General features: G+C 33.6%; 1 protein-coding gene across 8 annotated transcripts in view; it reads left to right on the forward strand.

The window, feature by feature from the left end:
* PCDH11X (protocadherin 11 X-linked) overlaps nucleotides 1-22,425 on the forward strand; it is a gene marked incomplete at both ends in the record, with an annotated part of 710,965 nt that overhangs the window by 487,813 nt on the left and 200,727 nt on the right. The gene's annotated exons all lie outside the window — the stretch shown is intronic.

Below are 22,425 nucleotides of genomic sequence, written 5' to 3' on the forward strand. Positions count from 1 at the left end.
ATCAGGTCCTCATTAGTTTAAAAAACAAACAATTCTAAATGTCTTAAGCCCTGCTTTTCCTTCAGACTTATGCCCAAACTCTTCACTTTCTTTTGTCTTCAAATTATTTAAAAGATTATTCACTCCATAACTGCTACCAGAAGACATCAACTCATAAACTTTGTGAAACCTGGAATTATTTTTCACAATTTTATCATTTTATTTTCTTAAAGGGAACCAGTGGTTACCAATATCAGCTGATTTTTCTCAGTTCATAGCTTCTTGAAAATCACTGTTTTTTTAGTTTTTGTTGTTGTTGTCGTCTTGTTTATCTTTTTTTTCTGTCCCGTTTTATATGACTCCCTCCTCTACTGTAACATTTTTAAAGATTGTGCTAAAACACAAATAACATAAAATTTACCTTCTTAATCATTTTTAATTATACAGTTCATGAGCTGTTTTCTCATTCAACTGATTGTGTCCTTTGATGCACAAAAGATTTACATTTTAATGTAGTCCAATTTATGTATTTATTCTTTTGTTGACTGTACTTTTGCTGCCTTATCCAAGAAAGAGTTGCCAAATCCAAAGTCATGAAGATTTTCCTCTATGTTTTCTTCTAAGTATTTAATAGTTTTACCTCTTATGTTTAGGTCTTTGATCCATTATGAGTTAATTTTGGCATAGGATGTAAGGTAAGGGCCTACCTTCATTATTTTGCATATGGATATCAATATTTTCCAACATCATTTGTTGAAAAGACTGTCCATTCCCCATTAACTGGCCTTGGCACACTTGCATTTGACTGTATATGTGAAGGTTTATTTCTGGACTTATTTATTCTATAGGTTTACTCTATTCCATTGGTCTTCATATCTATCTTTATGCCAGTAATACACTGTTTTGATTACCGTAGCTTTGTAATAAGTTTTGAAATCAAGAAGTGTGAGACTTCCAACTTTGTTCTTTTCTAAGATTGTTCTGACTCTGTGGAGTTTCTTGAGATTCCATATGAATTTTAGGATGGATTTCTTTATATAGGCAAAAAAATATAGGATTTTAATAGGGATTTCATTGATTCTATAGATCACTTTAGGTATTATTGACACCTAAATAATATTAAGTCTTCCAATCCATAAACACAAAATGTCTTTTCATTTCTTTGTGTCTTCTTTAATTTCTTTCAGTAAAATTATGTAGTTTTTGGTGCATAAGTCTTTCACCTCCTTGGTTAAGTTTACACAAAAGAATAGTTTTTTATACTATTGGGAATGAAATTGTTTTCTTAATTTCCTTTTTAGATTGCTCATTGTTACTGTATAGAAACTAAACTGATTGTTGAGTGCTAGTTCTGCATTCTACAACTTTGCTGAATTTGTTTATTAATTTTAACATTTTGTGCGATGTGGAATCTTTATGTTTCTTTTTTTTTTTTTTTGCGGTATGTGGGCCTCTCACTGTTGTGACCTCTACTGTTGTGGAGCACAGGCTCCGGATGCGCAGGCTCAGTGGCCATGGCTCATGGGCCCAACCACTCCGCGGCATGTGGGATCTTCCCGGACCGGGGCATGAACCCATGTCCCCTGCATCAGCAGGCAGACTCTCAACCACTGCGCCACCAGGGAAGCCCTATGGTTCTTTAATGTAGGTTCATGTAGACTTACAAACAGAGATAATCTTTTCTTTTCCTTTCCAATTGATTGCCTTTTACTTCTTCTTTTTGGCCTGATTGCTCTAGTTAGGACTTCCAGTACTATATTGAATAGAAGTGGTAGAAACAAGCTTCCTTGTCTTGTTCCTGATCTTAAAGGGAAAGCTTATAGACATTCACCATTGAGTGTGATGTTAGCTGTTGGATTTTCATATGTGGTCTTTATAATGTTGAAATTATTGCCTTCTATTTCTAGTTTATTGAGCAATTTTATCATGCAAGGGTGTAGAATTTTGTCAATGCTTTTTCTGAAGCAAATGAGATTTGTTTTCCCTTCATTTTGTTAATTTGGCATATTATATTGATTGATTTTCATATGTTGAGCCATCTTTGCATTCCAGGAATAATTCCTGCTCAGTCTTGGTGTGTAATCCACTTAGTGTGCTATTGAATTCTGTTTTCTAGCATTTTGTTTAGGATTTCTTCATTAATGTTTATCAGGGATATTGCTCTATAATTTTCTTTTCTTGTGATGTCTTCTGTCTAGCTTTTGCATCAGGGTGATAGCTTCCTCATAGAATGAGTTGACAAGAATTACCTCCTTTTCAAATTTTTGGAAAATATTCAGGAGAATTGGTATAATATTTTTTTTTTGGTATAATTCCTTTTAAAATATTTTTAAAAACTCACCAGTGAGGCCATCTGGTCCTGGGCTTTTCTTTGTTGGGAGATTTTAGACTACTGATTCAATCTTCTTACTCATTATAGGTCTGTACATATTTTCTATTTCTTTATGACTTAACCTTGGTATTGAATGTTTCTGAAAATTTGTCCATTTCATCTAGGTTACTGAAATTTTTAACATACATTTGTTCATAGTACACTCCTACAATCCTTATTTCTGTAAAGTTGGTTTCAATATCCTTTTTTCATTGCTGATTTTAGTTATTTGAGTATTGTCTCTTTTTTTCTTAGTAAATCTAGCTAAAAGTTTGCCAATTTTTTGGTGATTTTGAAGAACATGGTTACAAGTACTGCTTTTAGTGGCCTCTAACTTGATAGCCAAACTATTACATCATTCCCATCAATACTCTGAGTCAGGAAAGACAGAATCACATATTTTGGGTAGCCCCTCCTCCTCAAAAGCCAGAATGTTGAAAATAATTTTGACACTTTTCCTTCATTCCTGAGTGAGCAACTGGGAGTAGGACTGCTTCCTCTTTACTGTACACCACTGGAGAAGGAATGGGGCAAAAATAAGCAAAAATGTCACGAATTTCCTACTGTTTTGAGTGTGGATTTTTCTTGGTTGGGCATTCACTTGTTAGATGCATATTCTTAACTGTTTTCTAGAGCTCCAACAAAGCTACTTTCTTAAGTATGTTGTCGTTTACTTTGGTATTTCACTGGGGAAATGAGAACATGAAACATCCTAGTCAATCGTCTTATCATCTAGCTGATATCTGAAATCATCAGCCTACATCCTTCATTCTTAGATTTTGTTTCTTTTACTCCTCTGACCATTCCTTTTCTATCCTTGATTCTCCTATCTCCCATTCTATCCCATTTTCAAAACTCCTAGTAAAAAATACTCCCTGAAATTAGTACTCAGTAAGTACTAGATTTTTTAAAAATCACCTTCTTCTACACTTCTTCAATTGGAACTGACTCCTTAAAGTGTAGGTGACTTCTCTTTTGAGGTACAAAACAGAATTTCCAGTTGCTTGTTTGGCATCTCAACTTGAATGTTCATTACTGAACTGACTTAAATAGGAAAAGAGGATGCTACTTTTTTTTTTTTTTTTGGTACGCGTGCCTCTCACTGTTGTGGCCTCTCCCATTGCGGAGCACAGGCTCCGGACGTGCAGGCTCAGCAGCCATGGCCCACGGGCCCAGCTGCTCTGCGGCATGTGGGATCTTCCTGGACCAGGGCACGAACCTGTGTCCCCTGCATTGGCAGGCGGACTCTCAACCACTGCACCACCAGGGAAGCCCGAGGATGCTACTTTTGACATTTGTTTTCAATATCTTAGGTACAGGCTGGAAGATCCAGTTCATAAAACATTACATTTCTCAACATGTAACTTAAGTCTAAGTATTATAGTCTTTTACAAATATCAGTCCTTAAATTCATTACTTTAATTCAACAAAATTTATTGACTTTTACCTACTAAGTTCTGGACATTGTTCCAGGCACTGAGCATATTACAGTGAATAAGACAGACAAAAGCCTCTGTCTTCATGGAGGTGATAGGCAGTAAAGATAATATAAAAATATATAGTATGTTAGAAGCTATTTATGTGCTGTGGAATACCTAGAGAAGTGGAAATAGTATTAGTAACACCACTTGGGGGGTGGGCAAGTCACAGTTTAAGTAGCATGCTTAAGGTAGGCCTCATTTATAAGGTGATAGTAGAGGAAAGACTTGAAGGAGATGAGAGAGTCTTTCAGATAATTCGAAGAAGAGCATTTCCAGTTATAAGGAACAGACTGTGTAAAGTCTATGAGGCAGGGGCATGACTTGATGTGTATGAGGATCACCAGGATGCCATTATGTCTGAGCGATTTGAGGAAGGGGAAAATGATAGTATGATGGGTCAGAGATATAATGAAGGGCCAGATTATGTAGAGATTAGAAGGTTACTATAGGATTGTGACTTTTACTCTCAGTGAAATAGAAAGACACTGGAGTATTGTAAGAAGATAATTGACATGATTTGACTTTGGTTTCAACAAATTCACTCTGTCTGATATGTTGATAATGGAAAGAGAGATAGACTGAAGTTAACAAGACCAATTAGGTAGCTAATGCAATATTCTTAGCAAACTATGTTAGTGGCATGGATAGTGTGCTCACAGTGGAAGCACTGGGAGTGTTTAGATCTTGTATATAAAACTGTTCCTTGATATCAACAGGGGGTTGGTTCCAGGACCTCCTATAGATACCAGAATCTGTGGATGCTCCAGTCTTCTACATAAAATAGTGTAGTATTTGCATATAATCAAAGCACAAACTCCCATATACTTTCAATCATCTCTAGATTACTTAATAATGCCAATACAACATAAATGGTATGGAAATAGTTGTAAATACAATGTGAATGCTATGGAAATAGGTTCTGGCACACAGCAAACTCAAGTTTTGCTTTTTGGAGCTTTCCAGATTTTTTTTCAAGTAGTTTTGATCCACGGTTGGTTGGTTCAGATTTGGCACCCACAGATATGGAGGATTACCTGTATATCCGATAATAATTACTGACTTCTATACATCAGAAGGTAATTGCCATGTTAAAATAAGAAAACATATGATGAAAATGTGAGTACATTTATATATCCATAAATGTATAACTAAGCTAATAATTATTAACATATATAATAAAGTATAATAATAGGTGTTTTTTGAAAGAGTGTTTCTCAGTATAGTGAATCAGTAACAGAAAACAGAATTTCCTTTTTTATAGCATGTAAATGCTTATGGGTAAAGTAAATATATTTGTAATATTACTAATATGTTATGTTGTAAAAATCAATGAAGGAAAAATTCCTTAGCAATTTTTTATAAGCATCAGGGTTTTTTTTAACTCGCAAGCCCTAAAAGCATGGTGGAAAATATTTTCCTTCTGTGGCTGGCTCTTAAGTATAAAGCTTTAGATACTTTTGGGTACATAAGGAAGACAATCAGCTGGATTTGGGTCATAATGCAAACAAAGGCCTTATGCATGAGGTGATTACAATTATATTATGAGACACTGATGAAATTTATTTATCTTTATAATGCAATAAATGATATTATGTATCTATTCCATTTAAAAGCACATTGATTCAGTATGATTCTTAGAAACTGATAACTAGCTGAGTAAATAAATCTCTCTCTTAAGCTCAAATGCAATCAATATATGCTAATGAATAAAGAAATTAAGGCCAGAACCCATGTAGGACAATGAGGAATTAATGATTATCCATATCACAATTTCCTTTCAAAAGGCTATCACAAAAATATGCTGATAGACAGCATGGAGAAAAATAAAAGATTCTTGGAAGAGGCATGGTCCTATTTTTCATGATAAGCAATTCTTGTTTATTTCTTTTGATAGAGGACAATAATCCAACCCTCAATTTTAAACTGTTTTGAAAAATATGTTTTAAAATGAACTAAACTATTACAATATAATAAGTGAATTCAGAGAGAGGATGTCATCAAGATGGTGACATAGGTTGTTCGTGATGTCAATTCCCTTCACAAGAAGATTAACAACTCTTCAAGAAGAGGGCATCATTGAGAGGATGCTAAAACACAGGGGTGAAGCTGAAACACCTCCATGTACAACAGAGACCAAGACAGACTGCATTTGAAGGATAAGAGAAGCAGCTACATGTTGACTGCATTGTCCCTCACACAGGCCAGTACAGCTCCATGCAGAGAAGTCTCCCTTGAGCCTATTTTTCTTCCAGTGGGAAAAGAGAACCAGGGGACAACCAAGTACTTTCAGCATCATGGGTCACTCTTCAGAAGCCCCTACTTAGATCTCACATCATGGGATTGCAGGGAAATCTGGAAGCCTCAACCACTGTGAATATGACTATGATGGTAGACTGGAGGCAGGAGTGGGGTGGAGGGTGTGGTTGCAACAACCAGCACAAGGGTCTTGGCAGATAGAGTTCATATCTGCAGTACTTAAGTAGTAATTCCAACCAGCAGCTTTGCTCAAATGCAGAAACAAGTGAGGGTACATTCTGACCAGGGAACTCAGCAGGTTGCAGATCTGCCTGATTCACATCGTCAAATGAGGAGTTTTGCTGGCCCTAGAGCCCAGTTTTCCGATGCCCAGGCGAGGAGCTGGATCACAGACCCACTCACTGTGGAAAGTGTTTTCCAGCCCCATCTGATCAGAAGGGCTGGCAATAGCTCCTGGAAGCAGTGTGGCCCAGTGGCACTCAAGCTGAGAAGGAGGCAAGCAGAGCTGATCACCCCCAGAGCAAAGTCAGTACCAGGTGTGAAGCATTCCCAGGCTATGCACGGGTAGGGGGATGAATTCACAGACAGTGCTGGGGAGGATGTGGAGAAAAGGAAACCTTTGTGCACTGTTGGTGAGATTGTAAATTGGTACAAGCAATATGGAAAACTATAAAGCATCCTCAAAAAATTAAAAATAGAACTATCATATGATCTAGCAATTCCACTTCAGGGAATATATCCAAAGGAAAAGAAAACACTAACTAGAAAAGATAGTTGCACCCTCGTGTTCACAGCAACATTATTTCCAATAGCAAAGACCTGGAAACAACTAACTTGCCCATCAACAGCTGAATGGATAAAGAGGTTGTTGTACACAATAGAATATCATTCAGCCATAAAAAAAGAAGAAATCCTACCATTTGTGACAAAAGGCATTATGCTCAGTGAAATAATTCGGACAGAGAAAGACAAATACTGTAAGATCTCACTTATATGTAGAATCTAATAAAAATAATTTTAAATCCCCACCAAACTCATAGAAAAAGAGGTAAGATTTGTGGTTACCAGAGTCAGGGGTTAGGGGGAGGGAATTGGAGGAAGGTGGTCAAAAGTTACAAACTTCTAGTTATAAGATAAATAAGTACTGCGGATGTAATGTACAACATGATAACTATAGTTGTTAATACCACTCTGCGCTATATAGGAAAGTTTTTAAGAGAGTGAGTAGATCCCGAGAGTTCTCATCACAAGGAGGATTTTTGTTTGTTTGTTTCTTCTTTCTTTTCTTTTTATCATATCTATAAGAGAAGATGGATGTTAGCTGGACCTCTTGTGGTAATCATTTCACAATATATGAAAATCAAACCATCATGCTGCAAGCTTAAACATATATGGTGATATATGTCAATTATTTCTCAATAAAGCTGGGGGAAAAAAAAGTGAATTCACTGATAGACTCTCCCCTTCTAGGCTAGGTATTGCTTGATTTAGTAACTATTAGTAAACTATTAAGCAAGTGATAAAATGGACTTAGATGTAATTACTTCTTATTTATAGCAGAAACAAAATAGCTTGAAATCGCTGTAATTTCTTTTTTTCTTTTTTTACTAACTCAGATCTTAAAAGATTTCCTTTGGTTTTTAATTGTAGTTGGACGTTTTTCTCATGCAGCTCCTTCTTCATGAATTGCTCCAACACTCTTAATGGATTCTGTCTCAGTTGTTAGATAAAAGATACTTCCATTTAAAACATTGTATCAACTGATTAAGGTGTTAACAACATTTATCCGGACCAATTATCATTTACTTTTCAATTGCTAGATTAAGAGACACTGTTTCTGGTAGAATTGAAATAAATTAAACAGTTGGGAAACAATAGGTCTACTGTGTGTGTCTGTTCTTGAAAGTACTTACAGTTGAAATGAGTTGTAAGAGAGCTACAGCTTATAATGTATAGATTCCAGTGCACGATGTTTAGTGAGTTTTAGAAATAAACGAACATCACTGCCTTCACAGTGGAAAAGAAAACAGTCTAAGAAACACTAAATTTTTTTTTTTTTTTTAGAAACACTAAATTTTTACCATCCTTTTTGTGACCACTAATTAAACAATGCCTTGCCTGTATCTAATACTAACTAACACTGATTATGCTGATAATATTCAATCATCCAGGAAGAATATGTTTATATTCCCGATGGTGTTCTTAATTTTTGTGATGGATGTGTGTGCTATCACCAGGTGTTGAATTTCACCAATTTCACAGTCTCACACTGGGCCTCTTCATCCCTTGAATCTGTCAACTCAGTGGCAGTTATAATGTTTCATTTTGCAAAAAGATATTGCAGAATAAGTGATAGCCCAAGCTGAATAGTACCCTGCACGGAGCTTAAGGGTAACTGAAAATTAAGAGTAAGGTACCCAGAGTGAAAAACATCTGTCTCAAAGTGTGCTGTGGGGCTTCCCTGGTGGCGTGGTGGTTGAGAATCTGCCTGCCAATGCAGGGAACACGGGTTCGTGCCCCGGTCCGGGAAGATCCCATGTGCCACGGAGCGGCTGGGCCCGTGAGCCATGGCTGCTGAGCCTGCGCGTCCAGAGCCTGTGCTCTGCAACGGGAGAGGCCGCAACAGTGAGAGGCAAGTGTGCTGTGACTAATGGAGACACTGAGCTACCTCTTTTTACTTATAATGCCATATATGTGCATTCACTGGTAGTATTGGTATGTTGGAATTATTCATAATACTTAACATTGATAGGACAGTATGTATCATGTAATTTTTTAAATTTATTTTTTATTGAAGTATAGTTGAATTATAATGTGTTAATTACTGCTGTACAGCAAAGTGACTCAGTTTGAATGAAGATGGAGAATGACAAAACAAGTCAGGAAAATCTTGATCTTTATCATGTATAGAACTGAGAACAGAGCCTGGTTTTTCTTATGGATATTGTTATAGGAAATGGCTTGTAAATGCAGTGAGACTCAGGAGATTTCTATTCCATTTAGTTAAATCATGGAAGCAATTTTAAATTAAAATTGCTTCCTTGATTGTTGCAAACTTACTTCAATTTATATTTAAAATCTTCTGTATTTTCTCACTCAACTCTTTCATGTTCCTGTAGTACATATTTCATTATTGTCCTTATTCCCTCTCTCGCTCTCTATCAGAATTTTTAGAAAAGCTCTCTAAAATCAGATTGATTTCCTATTTTCAGTCAATATCATATGATAATGAGAGAGCAGTGGTAATTTAGAACAAAAAGATGGTATTATTAAAAATAGCATATGAGATTATTTTAAGCTGATATATTGTGGTTAAAGAGGAAATAAGGATTAGGTTGATTATATGACCATTTTATAATTTATTATACTATCACATTTGCAGAAATTTTTTCAAATATGTATTTACTAGTCAAAATCAACTTATCGCTAATAACTGAGGCCATGGATAATTGAGAACCTTCAAAAAAATGTATGGACCCAAAATATTTCTTAAGTTCAGTTCTGGTGTTCTAATATCCTAGAAATGTTGTGCATATTTGTTAAAGAGATTTAAGGGAATTTTAATTCTAAACATAATAACCTTTTTAAAGAAACCATATTTCCATAGTATTAATCAGAGTTAACTGGTAATGTATTTTCACTAGTTTCTATTATGCTGCAAGATAACCTAGAAAATCTACATAAGACATATAAACCTTTTGCCTAGTATAGTCTTCTTAGAGCTCTATAGAGTTCATTTATTGATATTTATTTCCATTTATTTGTATATGAATGCTTTCACTGTTAGTATGTATGACTGCATATATATATATATATATATATATATATATATATACATAAAGGTAAAATACATTTACATTTAACTTTAAATAAATAGCATACATTTCTATGTATACTAGTTGACTAAGTAATTTCAGAGATAAATATCTAACTCTTCTGGAATTTCTAATGTAACTTTGACTTATCTATTGTCATTTCATCTTCAAAGGTTAATAATGAGGTGTTTTGATTCATTTGATTTTTTATTCTAGATTTTAAATCCTAAGGATGTGTGTGTTTGTGTGTGTGTGTGTGAGTGTGTTTTGAAATAAAACTTTTTTTTCTTTTTGGTGAAGCAGTTGCCACTTGCATTTATTTACAAGAAATAAATTCTACCTGCTATCAGCTCTATTGAGGTAATATTTATCCCATTAATCTGTCAACACAAATAATCAATAAATAATCTATAAGAATAGAAGAGAGATTTTAAGAAACTACTCTTGAAATTGTATAGAACATCACTGGTATCATGCTTTCCATTTCTTGTTAATGTAACAGAAGTACATTAGGTGTATATTTGTTCTTCAGTTCCCCTAATGTGCACCTTGTGTCTATGTCATGAAATCATAACTTTCAGTGGGCACAACTACTTTAGAAGAGAGATACACTATGAGAGATTTGAATTAATCTTAAATGAGTGGATTATTGGGAGAATTAGATACAGCTATATGAACATCTGATTCTTCTGGTTTGTATTGACCATATTAGGTTTCTTGATTTATATTATGCATTTTCAATGTGGTAGAAACAATATCTAAGTATTCAATAACTATTTTGATCAATCTAGTTAATAAATATTGTTATGGTGTAAATTAAAAAAAAATTTACAATCATATCTAAGTGCTTGGAATTTTCTCCCTTCTATTTTTCTTCAATTAGCTGAAAATGAATGTTCAATTAATAATATAGTTTTTAATAATTTATCCATAGTCAGTGCTTAAAATTAGTGGCACTCAAAATTTAGTGAACATAAGAATCATGAAGGGTGCAGGTAAAAATGCCGATTTCTAGACCATGACACCTGAGATTCTGATTCAATAGGTCTGTGATGGGATCAACTAATTTGAATATTTAATTTGACCTTGTCACTCACCACCACCACCCCCACTATTCCTAGACCAAGTACTGAGAAATACTGGTTTAAATGATGCAAACTTCATGCTGCTATGGGGGAGAAAAAATGATTTGAATTTATTCAAATAATCATTTTTAAATGCATTATTTTCTTTAACGGTTAAAGCAGATGTGCACTGTATGTTTGATAGGCCACAAACAGGCAGTTTTATTCAGCATAAAGTTTAAGTTAAATTATGTATAAGCCAGAATGACTTTCCTATACCTCAATATGTGAACATTTCTTCCATCTGTTGGATTTTCAAAGCCTCATTTTTATATTTGTAATTTTTTTTTCTTCTGAAATGAATCACAGAACTGTACATATTCCTATTTTTATTTTATATAAATTTAAAAAATCAAATAAATTCAATTGTTTTAAAATACATGTACCAAATTCTAAATTTCTGAAGATTATTATCAATTGATTTATAAAGTCACATTTTGTCCATTCCCCCCCACTACCAGCCCTGAGATTACGGCCTTAGATTTCCATAGCACAAGTCACTTATCTTAATCTTTCTGTTTTATCCAAAGATGGTTTATCCCTTGTCTCCCAGAGAGCACTCACTGTCTCCAGATATTGAATTCTAAGATTGTAACAATCAGAAAGACTTTTATTAATACTTTAGAGTATCAATTAGAAGTCCTTTTTTTTTTCCACCTTAAGAAATGTCTATTAGGTATGTAAACTTCATATTATACTACCTTTCTAGTTTGATAATTGATTTAACTTGTTTGACTAAAGAATGATTCTCTGGGAAAATGAACTTTTGTTGGCTCATTTGAGAGTAACAGAAAGTTCAGTGGCTTATCTGGATATGAGTTGTTTTCAAGTATAATAAGTTTATCTGAGCAAACTCACCATGAAGTGTGAACTTCTACGATGCTTTGATAATCAGGAACTATATTTTATTCATGTTTCTGTCCCTTGCACTTAGCACAGTATCTAGTACATTGTTGACATTTAACAAGTGCTTTTGGAATTTAATTGGGTAGGATGTTTAAAATGATAATTCATATCACTATGTGTGTGCAGTGATTCAGATCATATTTATCCATATTTAAAGTGTGTATGAAAATAAACTATTTTCCAAAAGGGCTATCAAATTGAATTATCAGTAACCATCTTGAAATTATAAGTATTCTAGTAATTTTTGTTAATGTTAATATTAATCCATGGGAGAGAAAACTTGGATGTGATTTCTTCATAAAATAATGGCAGCACAAAATTTTTAAAAAGAGAGATTAAAAAATAAAAGCTCCTAAATATTTGGAATTATTAAATATCAAATTAAGCATGCACATTTTATAGAGTTCACTTTCTTGTGTATCATTCTGTGTACGTTTCTGAGAATTAGCTTAAATTTACATTTATTTTAAATTATTATTACTTTAAACAATATAGCAAATAGTATCTAGATAAAATAATCTGTTTGAAGTTTTTGCTTATCAATATTTGTTTAAATGACTTTTAATATGTCATATTTGTTAAAATTAATTTTTAAAATAACTCCAGGGACTTCCTTGGCAGTCCAGTGGTTAAGACTCCATGCTTCCACTGCAGGGGGCATGGATTCAATCCCTGGTCTCAGGACTAAGATCCCACATGCTGTGTGGCAAGGCCAAAAATAAATAAAATAAATAAATAAATAAATAAATAAATAAATAAAATAACTCCAGAAGGAAAATAAGACATATTGATGCACTTGGATTTGTGAAAAGCATGTTGTATGTATGTGTGTGTGTGTGTGTGTGTGTGTATCTTGTGTAACTTCAAGATTATCTCTGTTTTGTCTTCCCCTTGCCTATTATGACTGAGGTCATATTTTTAAATTTAAACATCACAACATATTTTTTTGGGTTATCATTTAGATCAGAGTAAAATCTTCTGTATAATGCACCACAGATAGACTTTTCCAACTTGTTTTTAAAACCAGTTGTGAGTGAACAATTCTCCTTAATTTGAATTTATCCCATTTCTTGTGACCAACTTCTAAACTTAAACATTTTACCATCAAGTTACTTGTCTTATTTTCTCAAAGTGGTGTAATTATTTTGTTTTATTACTACAACAAAATTTGAATAGGGGGCCTTCCTGGTGGCACAGTGGTTGAGAGTCCGCCTGCCGATGCAGGGGATACGGGTCTGTGCCCCGGTCCAGGAAGGTCCCACATGCCACGGAGCGGCTGGGCCCGTGAGCCATGGCCAATGATCCTGCGCGTCCGGAGCCTGTGCTCTGCAACTGGAGAGGCCACAACAGTGAGAGGCCCACGTACCGCAAAAAAAAAAAAAAAAAAAAAAAATTGAATAGGTTCATAGATATGCTATTTTAGAGGAACATGAAAACTAACCTAACTTAACCTAAACACACTGAACAGATTTGAAGATTTGCCGCTCCATGAAACTATTGAACCGAAAATATCCAGCAGCAGTAATATACGGCAAATTCATCTTTCAACAATAGAGTTACATTAATTCTTTTGTGCCATATTTCCATCAGGGAGCTGTGAAGGATGTTAAGTTGCCTGGTTGCCCGTGGTTGCTAAGTGAAGGTGATGTCTTGATTAGCAAAATATTTTCCAGGGGCTGATGTCAAATGGAAGTAAATCTTAGGGGTTTGCTACATTGTTTCCCTGTCAGTAAAAGAAATAGTATTTGGTCTGCCTAACTCTTTTCAGTATTACTTTTTGGAAAAAAAATAAAAAGAGATCTCTTTACTTATTTATGGCAATAACTTAATGCTCCAATATTTTTAACTTTAGCATTCTGTCTGAATTTAAACATTATTACCTAATGGTATTTCCTAAAGTGTCACCAGTTCTTACTCCTGACCTTTATGTCATTTACTTATGGGTCACTTACCTTTTACTCAAAGATTTAAAAATATGTTCAAAATCATTCTTTTCAAAACAGATCATTTATCAGTAATGTTGGGAATCAGTAATATTAGAAAAAACTTTCAGACATCCAAGGAAATAGTCTATATAATTTCTAAGTACAACTATAATTATTGTATGTGTTGATCGCTTACTGAAGAATTGTCAGGGCATGCATGGAAAGCACTAAAAGACATTATTTCAAAATCTCATAGGAACTTCAGAGATCTAGAGATAACACTCCTCATTGAACATTGTAAAATATGACCTACTGTATTTTGTAGGATCTAATCTTTTCAATTTGTGTACCTTAAACCAAATTGTAGAATGCACTTCAAGAATAAGTAATTTTGGAAGATTTATTGAATTTAAACATTAATTAAATTCAGTATGCGGCCTGGAGTTCTTATATTTAGTTCAGAGTATTATAAATGAAGTTGTCTCAACACCAGAGAGCTTAAAGAGCTTCTAAGTACAAATATATTTCAGCAACATTTTTTCCTCCATGGCATCAAATTCATATATTTAATTTTAACAGTTTTATCATTGAAGTTGTCTTCTGTGTCAATAAAAGCAGAATTTTGTATTATAAAGACTGCACCAAATAATAATTAATGCTTATTAAATCAAATTGTATTATTATTCTATCATTCATATATACATATAAACTGAAAATACATTTTAATACTTATAATACCATTGGAATTATCTTTGTTTTTGTTCAGAACAATACTGCATGTTAGCATGATCAAGTTATAGAGAGATAATTTTATACCTATGAAGTTTCTCACACATATATACACACACACACAGTCATCATTTTATTCCATGGTCACCTCTATGTTAATAATGTCATAGGTATATCATATGTATCATTCACCAAAAATGAGCAAAAACATTTCCTCAATGCAAAAGGAAATGTCTCATATAAAAATTATGAATTAATAACTAATTAGACTACAGTCTGACATTAGAATCCCATTATTCTAATGACTCAATTTATTTTAAAATGTCAAATTGTCTATTCAAAAATATTTAGAAAATTTAAGCAGGACTCCTTGTTTTCTTTTTTTTCCCCTTGAAAGTGTAGTCAAAGGATTCTGTAATGCAACATCTGAGTCCTACCTTAGACCCACTGAATCAGAATATTTGAGGGTTGGATCCTAGGAATCTGCTTTACTAACACATCAACTAGGTGATTTGTATGCATCTAGTGTTTTCTAAACCACGGAATAGCTGGTTACATTAGCTGGCTAGCAATTTTACCAAAATTGAATGCCGTTTTCTCCCTAATTCCCAAATACAATGAAAAGCAACAAAAGTAATATTACAATAGGTCCAAATAATGTATTTAAGGTAAACACATAAGATTGATTTGAGGGTTTGGGGTTAGGAAACAAAATATTTCACTAGTTTCTATTTCATCCTCAGTTTAGATATATTTTAGAAATATGTGTATATAACTTTTTTAAAGCAATGAAAAGGGTAGTGCCATATCAGTTTTCTCTTGGTACAGTAGCATAATAATTTTTTCACCTTTTTAACTTGTAGATCACTTTGAGGTTATTTTTAATACCATTTGTGTGTGTGTGTGTGTGTGTGTGTGTGTGTGTGTGTGTGATAAATGGAATATAGAGGTGTTCTTGTTTGTATGTAAAATAAATAGAGGGAGGTCTGCTTTTAGAAAAATATATCTGTATAAAGAGTTGCACAATAAAAGAGTACAGTAATACTACAGATACTAATACTTTGCAATTCTTCTTCCTTCCACCCTCAACTATATTCAACCCTACATTGCTTACTGCTACCTTCCATCACTGACAGTTGTTGCTGGAAGATGCAGCTATTTTAATTTACTCTTTGATTACCAATGGGAATTATAGAACTCCAAATATTTTTTAAAGAGTGACAAGAGTTCAAAGGGAATATTGGTCTTCTAATCTCATATATTTCCAGGATGTTACCCATTTTACCTGAGTAGCAGTTGTTTTTGATGTGCTCTGATGAACACCAGGTAAAGAAGATGAAGTTAAACATGCTTTATGTACACTTGAAAGGGTCTAAAACAAACAGGTTACCAATGTTTGGTACAATGCAATAAATAAATTACCACCATGCCAGCTGATGTGCACTCTTCAGTTTTATTAGGAAAATTTTCTAGGTCATTTTTATTTTTAAACTGGTATTTGATCACCATCACATAGTTTCTTGTTGTGATTTCTACTAACATTAAACAAGAGAATATTTTGTTCCAAGTGTTTATGCAATTAATGACAATGCCAGGTTTTTCATCTTTCACTGTATACTGCATAGTGATTCCAACCTATATAATTCAAGTCAGAAACCATCTGTTGCTTGAATGACATTTGGTTTGTTTAAAATGCATCAATTAAGCAGACATGTTGTGTAACTACAGCAATGGAAGAATTATTTTGCAAATATAAAAGGTCACACCAGAGACAAAGCACTGCTCAAAGCAAAATTTGTGGCTTCTGTCTTGGAAACACATTTTCAAACAATTTAACAACTTGAAAATATTAAATATTGACTAATATTATGAAAAATAAAATGGTTATTTGTATCACATGTGATCTATAAAGCCATCATCTCCTAAGCCCACATTATCACCAACAATAAAGTGGTAAATATTTAAGGTCTGACTTTGTTAATTACATAAATAAATTACATGGGTAAAAAGGAAAAGAGTAAAATGTAAACAATCTGAAAATACTGTATCAGGGAGGAAAAATTTTCATTTACCCCTCTCGGTTCTTCTAGCTGGTCTAAGAATAAAATTGACATGAGGTAGACTACAGTAGAAAAATCATACAAAAGTTTACTAACATGTATACATGGGAGAGACTCAGAAGAACTGAGTAACTTGCCAAAATGGCCGCAGCCCTTACCTTAAATACCATCTCCAGCTAAAGACAAAAGAGGATGTTGGATGGGAGAGGCAGTAATGGGAGATGACCAAGCACAGCACAGTAAACAAGAGTAAGGTTGTTATACAAATTTAAGCCATTGAATTCTCCATTAATAAGAGTTTCTAAATCTTCAGGTACAGGGAGGGACACACCCTTACAAATGGAGATTTCCCTTACAAATGTAAATGTTTCTTATAAAAGGGTAACTCCTACTTGGTTTTCAGTTTTTCCCGTGTCTACTGCTTTGAAAAGAACCAGCTTAAAAAAATTAATATGCCAAAGAGACATATTTCAGGGTGGCAAATTCTGCTCCTCTACAGATGCCAAATTAAGTTGGAGATTTTAGCTTGGAATAGGAATATTAGTAGATGAGGCTTAACTATCTTCAAACACTGGAAGCCTTGTCATGTACAAGAATCACACTTATTCTATATAGCTACAGAAGACAGATATAGTAATAATTGGTGGAAATTTCTCCTTCTGTCAATGTTTTTATTTCCAGCAGCTACCAAGAGTTCTATTACATTTTGAGCTGGAGAACCAAATAATCAAAGATGTTAAACTCAAATAAAAAAGCAGAGTAAGGCAGACATGATTCTTAGCATGAACTTACCTGTTAAATATTTTAGCAATTCACATGCCTTTTTTTTTTTTATCTTTCTTACTTCCTTGAATGACTGTTTTTTGAATAGTTTGAGGTTACCAGATAACTGCTTTTGGACAATGAAGGTCCTATGATGATTTATATATTTAAATGTAAGTCACTAAATCTACATGTGGTTAGCACCAAAAACAATGTAGAAATGTTTCATCTATTTTTTAAAATTGATACTTGGGTTTTGTCTTAGAGACCATTGCAATGGCCTGGTTTCAATTTTAATATCTGGTTTTAATTTTTGTACACATGCCAGTTTCAAAGCATGTTAGGTTTTCAGTTTTGTTCTATTTTCATTGTTAGTCACACAATTGTAGTTTCTGAAGCATTGTAGATTCAAATTCACAAAACTCAATTGCCAATTTAACAATTCATCATAGTACCTATCTACAAATAGATTCTTTCCATTTTGATTAAGCTGAAATGATTCATGACTCAAGGAAAGATGCCCTCAAGAAATGCCATGTAGTCTTCTATCAAATGAATATGTCTGACAATTGCCAAAAATTAAATAAATAAAATAAAATTTTAAAAATGACCAAGTGCCATGAAAAAAAATCATGGCAAAATAGAGCTAAGAGAAGATCTGATTCTGGAGAAGACCATGAAGAACTTCCTGCATATGCTAGTAATAAGTTATGGTATTAAAAAAATAAAAGCCTTGAAGGGTAAACATTTCAGGAACATAATGTGAAAGGGAAAATGAGAAATTATACAGACCTTTCAAATTTTATGAAATGGAACCCTGAAAAAACAATCAGGTGAACTGATATATCCTGCAAGATGACTTGAGTTGGAAACGCAGGAGGCTTTATAACTATAAGTATAGGGTCAAATAATAAAGGACTACTATAAAATATGTCATCTGGGAGTTTTTACACTGGGAATTATGAGCTGCAAGTGAGATATATGTGTTGACCATGTAATGCTGGTGAAAATTTCAAGTTGAATTTCTAACTATTTTCACATTTAACTTTATAATATATTGAGTAATTATAAATTATTTTGCAAAGAGACAGGACCCATGGGAAAATGCAGATTACCTCTGACATTCAGAATGAAGCTGTTGATTATTATAGAATAGGGGAGCTCAGAAGCTTAAAATGTGTTAGTTTGATATCAAAAATGTTTTATATATGAATCAAAAACACTCTTGCATATGGTAATCTTTAAAAAATAATAACCCTATCTATGATTACCCTTTCTAATCAGAGTTCCTGGTGTTGGCAGTGAATCTAAGGTAGACTGGGTCAAGGTATATTAGAATTGGAGTCAGGGGGAATGCAAGGATGTATGATTAGTTTGAAAACTTTGACAGGTAATTCTAATGAGCCCTCTAAAACATGATACTCAAGCATTCAATAATGAGATTCATAGGCTGGCCTATCTGTATGCAGCCTCTTTGCTGCCAGATTAACCTTTCTAAAATGCCACTTACATCATGTTATGGAAATGTAACAATATTCACCTGATATTTAGTATGGAATTATGCCTTCATGAGGTATAATGGACACAAGAATGTTGGGAATTTGATAGTTTGCCTGTAAATGATTCATCTAGGTAACACCAATATTATTTCTGAGCATTCATACATTTTGGAATTTTGATTGATTTGAGGTAAAAAGAAGGCATGTAGATTATAGGGAGAGGCTCTCTGTCGACTTTTCTCTTACTGGCAGAAAAATAACTAGACTTTCAGTACAGACATTTATTCATGAATAATCCAGGATTTGTTTCCATCCCGTAAAGGCACCATTGCAATCAATAGATTGCTTTAATTTGAATGCCACAGCTTCCTAGAAGAGTAGCAGACAGACAAATTATGACATGGTCATTAACGTAATAGCTCTTTTATATTGCACAGTAATCATCGTCAACACTTGAAAAAAGGGAATTATTTAGTCTTCTCTTTGAGAGACCTAAGGAATGATTTTCATGAAATAGTTAATATTTCTAAATATACTGGATAAGAAAAATACCTCTGTATCTTGAATACGTCCATATTATGAATCTGAGCAGAAAAGTGCCATCAGAGATTAGGGATTCATCCATTAAAAAGTAAAGGGTAAATGAGTTAAACCAGATTGCCAAAATTTACTACAAAGGATTCATAAATTGTTAAGTTCATATAATTATTTTATGTTCAGTTCTATCTAGAAGTGTCACAAATTGCAAAATGCAAGTTTAAGTAGGAATCATTAAAGTAACCCTAGGAAAAAATAGTTAGCTGTTCTTTTCCCATTAAAAATTAAATTTTCAGAAGCCTTTTGAAACAATTCCTTAAAAATTAAATTCTAACAATTTCACCTAAGGAACTATTTCATGGAGATTTTGTAAAATGATGGACAACCTAGTTAATCACCCATGTGCCAATAAACAGCCTCTTGTGAATTCACTGAATAAAGAAATAGAATATTACATTTAATCAATGATATTTGAATGCCTTCTATAGATTATAGAAATAGGTAAAAAAAATGCTTTAGACTGTAAACTTTGAAACTGTGAATTGAGAAAGAAGTCAAATCCTCAGTATGCAGTTGAACTTCAGACTATTTTAAAATGATATAGAGACATTAATGACCAAACAACATACCTTGGTTTCCACTTGAAGCATTCCGATATTTGTTAAAGTTAATATAGACAAGTGAGTTTATTAATATGACTGAAATCTCAAAGGTGTATACGTAATAATGTCACATATAAGAACTGCATTTCAGGAACAGGATGCTGGTGCTTGTGGTGTTTTACGGGCATTCAGGAAAGGACAAAAAACAGTTGTGTTCACTAAAGGGAGTCCTTACCAACCCATTTATTCCCTCTTATGTACCCTTAAGGGGATTCAATTTATGAGTATCAGAAGAGTTGGGGATCAATACGTGACCTGGCTAATTACAGATTCACTCTAGGGCATTCCTTTGCAAGGGATTTTAGTTGTTACTAGTTACAGGTGTCATAGGATGGGATATCTTTTTGACTTAAATTGCCTTCTTCTTTTCTGTGTAGATAAGCAATTGAACACAAAACTCCATTTCTCTTACATCTGGAAGTAATATATATATATATAGGCCCTACTTCTATCATTTGATAGACCTTTACCTTTTATTCACTGGCAATTTTAATTCTGTTAGGGTATATGACTCCATGCTTAACTAGCACATGTTAAATTCTAGATTCATTTATTTTTCTCAGCAGTAATTATTTTCCTATATATAGATTCTATTATCTAGGTCTAATACTTTAAAAAAAGCTAAATGATAAAAATACTTGAAATATCTGACTTATGTCTTAATAGAAAATTAAACTACCTCTTAACAGTTATGCATTGTAGTGGAACAACTGTAAATTAGTCTCATGCTTAACTGGCTTATTTTATATACAATGACTTTTAAATTTATGTGTTAAGTATTATTTTGACTTTAAGTTACATATAATAACTGACTGTTGATAAATGTCTACAATACAATGTTTCAGGCATTTTTAAATACTGTTTTTCCAGTTCTTGAATTTTTAAAAGTTTTGTGAGCATAAATGCTTATATCTTACTTGAAGTGGCTGAAAATATATTCAAAACTATAAGTAATTTTTGGAATTAAATGGGGTTTAACCTATAACTAAATGAGTTTATGGCTTCTTAGAGAGAGAACAGTCAAATGCAGCTTTGCTGGACAGACAAAATTAGCTCACTGTGTCCTCACATGGCAGAAGGTGAGAGGGAAGTCTCTTGGGCTGCTTTTATAAGGACACTAATCCCATTAATGAGGGCTCCATCCTCATAACCTAATCACTTCCCAAAGACCCCACCTCCAAATGCTATTATGTTGAGGATTAGGTTTCAACATATGAATTCTGAGAGGACACAAACATACAGTCTACAGCAATACCAACATCTGAAGAAATGGCTGACTGTCAAGCCTGAACCTGTGAAAGTATATGCACTCTGTCATGGAAATTTCTAGTGCCTAATTACATGTACCCTTTGATATGTATAAATTCCTTAAATAATTATCTCTAAATTGCATCTTTCATGCTACTAGTAGTTAAATGTTTTGGTTGATCTATTGTTACAAAGCAAACTATCCTTAATCTTTGGAGCATAAAACAAAAATCAATTGTACTTAACATTTTTTAAGTCAGGAATTTAGGTAGTGCATGGCAGAGATTGCTATCTCTGCTCTACAGTGATTGGTATCTCAAATGGAACGGCTCAAATATCTGGAGATGGCTGGGATGGATGGCTCAAAGGAGACCATAAGCTATAATGTCCAGAATGGATTCTTTACATACATATTTAGCACTAATCTCGAGTGGTTGGAGCAGCTGGGCCTCTCTGGGTATTGTATTATACTTTCTTTTTATGGAGTTTTTCCACATGGGAAGCTTGAGCTTCCTCACTGTATGGCAGTCTCCAAGTAGTCAGACTACTTTCAACTCAGCTGATTTTCCTGAATGAGTATTCTAAGGGAGCAAGGCAAAAACTGTGAGATTTGGTTACACAGGGCCTCTCCATATTCATTGTGGTAGAAGACTACATAAGGGTCTGAATACCAAGATGTGAGGTCCATTGTCAGGGCTATCTTCAGAGACTAGCTACTACATGTAGCAATACCGCAAACAAAATTACTGCTACATCTGGTGGAGTTACCACACTATTGGATGTCATGAACCAAATCCTTCATCTTTATATATTGGCATGTATAAGTTTTTTATATTCTGCTATAATTACTATAAGAGATGATCCCTGTAGTTTACTTTTATAATTATCAACTGTTATCCATACCAAGTAATTATTTTTATTGTTTAGGGTGTAGAATTGATTTAAATGAATTCCAATTCAAAATCTTGCCCTTAAGATTCTTTGAAAAGATGATTTGTAATTTTAATTTATAAGCCTACATGATTGAATAAATTTGTATTATTATTTACTGTTTCTGCCCACCAGAATCTT

The sequence above is a fragment of the Leucopleurus acutus genome (assembly GCF_964270905.1).
Source record: "Leucopleurus acutus genome assembly, chromosome: X".
Lineage (NCBI taxonomy): Eukaryota > Metazoa > Chordata > Mammalia > Artiodactyla > Delphinidae > Leucopleurus > Leucopleurus acutus.